Source organism: Stegastes partitus, unplaced genomic scaffold (genome assembly GCF_000690725.1).
Source record: "Stegastes partitus isolate 25-593 unplaced genomic scaffold, Stegastes_partitus-1.0.2 Scaffold934, whole genome shotgun sequence".
NCBI lineage: Eukaryota > Metazoa > Chordata > Actinopteri > Pomacentridae > Stegastes > Stegastes partitus.
In genome coordinates this window covers 283,819-286,469 of record NW_007578665.1, presented here as the reverse complement: position 1 = coordinate 286,469, position 2,651 = coordinate 283,819, and positions in this window count along the sequence as shown.

Genomic DNA, 2,651 nt, shown 5'->3' with positions numbered 1-2,651 from the left:
TTCCTGTTCTTTTATAGATTCAAAGTGCTGATAATATATAGTATATATACATATATAGATGGTTAGTCTGAGATGAGTCTGTGATTGGTCGGTTTGCTGAGATGATGTCATGTTGAAACATGATTCTTTTTTCATCTCATTGGATTTCCATTAATGTGTCTCTACACTGTAAAAAATAATGAAAAATAATTTTATTTCTTTCTTTGTTTTGTTTTTTAACTGTAATTTTGGGATTTGGGACAGAAATTGATCAGAAACTGTAAATAAACTAAATAAATAAAGATGGTGTTGTGCAGAACGGCGAGGCAGGTTTGTTTGTAGAGCACAGCTGGTAGCCGAGGTCATTCAAAGAGCTTCACACAAAGTATCAGAGACAGATCAAGTCAGTCCACAGAACATGAACACAATCATTAATAATCACGTTAAAAGCAGGAATGAATCCATCAAAACATCAATATAATCATTAATTAGGAGAGAACAGGTAAAATACTTTCAGCTGTCATATTAATTAATGAACTGAACAGAACCGGTTCCAGCCCAGATGTGAACATTGTCAGAGTTGAGGCCCGTCTCACATCTTCTGAAATCCAGCTCCAGGTTTTAGCTGCATGACACTGGAACGCACAAAGTTCTCGTCGTAGTAGTACTAGTACTAGTAGTAGTAGTAGTAGTGGTGGTAGTAGTAGTAGCAGTAGTGGTAGTAGTAGTAGTGGTAGTAGTAGTAGTAGTAGTAGTAATAGTAGTGGTACTAGTAGTAGTAGTAGTGGTGGTGGTAGTAGTAGTAGTGGTAGTAGTAGTAGTAGTAGTAGTAATAGTAGTGGTACTAGTAGTAGTAGTAGTGGTGGTGGTAGTAGTAGTAGTGATAGGAGTAGTAGTAGTTCTAGTACTAGAAGCATTAGTAGTAGTACTAGTAGTAGTAGTATTAGAAGTAGAAGTAGTAGTGGTGTTAGTAGTAGTGGTAGTAGTAGTAGTAGTAGTTGTCGTACTAGTAGTAGTAGCAGTAATAGTGGTAATAGTGGTAGTAGTATTAATAGTGGTAGTAGTCGTCCCAGCCTCAGCGTGTCTGGTTCTGACTCTGGCCACCAGCAGCAGACCCTCCCTGAGGTTCTCAGAGCCCGACATGGTCCAGATGGCACCAACATGTCAGAGATGTTCTTTGGTGCTGGACCATGAAGACACTTGGACACAAGCAGAGCTGTTTTAAAGTCACTTCTCTGAGCGACAGGAAGTCGATGCAGAGACTTGAGCACTGGACTGATATGGTGGTACTTCGTGGTTCTAGTCCGGACTGGAGCAGCAGCGTTCTGGATCAGCCATCCTCCAGCTGGTTCAGAGAGGCCAGTGAGCAGCCGGTCCAGCAGTCTGACCTGCATGGATTAGTCTCTCTGAGTCTGGCTTAGACTCTGTACCTCTGATGCTGTTTTTAGATGATCAAAGCTGCTGATGTTATTGACTTCATGAGGCTGTTGAAGTTCAGGTCTGAGGCCGTTGCTACCCCCAGATTTCTAACCTGACTTCAAGGTTTCAGAACCAAAGTCTCAAGGTGACCGATGACACTTTCTCTGTGTCTCTGTGGGCCAAAGACAATGATTTCAGTTTAGTCTGAGTTTAGCTGGAGGACGTCGTTTAGCATCCACACACTGATCCGTTCAATGCAGCCACAGAGTGAATCTCCAGGCCCACGTTCACCTGCCATCACTGACACATAGATCTGAGTGTCATCTGCATAACTGTGGTAGGACACATTATGGCTGCGTGTCAGCTGACCTCATGGAGGCATGTAGAGATTGAACAAGAAGGGTCCCAGGATCGACCCCTGAGGAACCCCACAGGTCACGGCCATTCGGTCTGAGACACAGTTACCAGTCTCAACAGAGTACGTCCTGTCCTCCAGATAGGACCTAAACCAGTCTAGAGCAGTGCCAGAGACTCCCCCCAGTTTTCCAACCGCTGTAATAAGGTCACATGGTCCACTGTGTCAAAGGCAGCACTCAGGTCCAGCAAGACCCAGACTGAGACCCTGGCTACATCTGTGTTTAGGTGGACATCATCTGTCACCTTGATCAGCACTGTCTCAGTGCTGTGGTGGGGCCTAAAGCCTGGCTGGAAAGGATCAGAGGTATCATTAGACAGGAGAAGGTCAGTGAGCTGCTGGTGTACAACTTTTCTAGGACTTTAGCTCAGAATGGCAGTTTGATATGGGCCGCTAGGTGTTCAGTACTGTGGCATCAAGACTGCTCTGCTTTAGAAGAGGCCTCATGGCAGCAGTTTACTAAACCAGCGAGTTGAGGTAACGCACTGCTCAGCACAGACTTTAGAAATCTAGTGGGGAACTCATCAAGGCAGCAGGTACCTGAGCTCAGACCGGAGAGAGCATCTTTGACTGTTTGGTCGTTGACAGGTGTAAATGTGTCAACTCCAGGTGTCTGGCTGGCTGCAGGGTTGCCACTTGTGTTGTGGAAATTACTGCATTTTTATTGCCTTGGACTTTGACGCTAAAGAATATTGCAGACTCATCACACTGAGATGTAGAGATCAGTTCTGAGGGCAGTAAAGCTGGAGGGTTGTTAATCTGTTTACTGGAGCAAACAGGACACGAGAGTTGTTCCTGGAGTTTGTGATGGTTTCAGAAAAATGACTCCCTTGTTCTA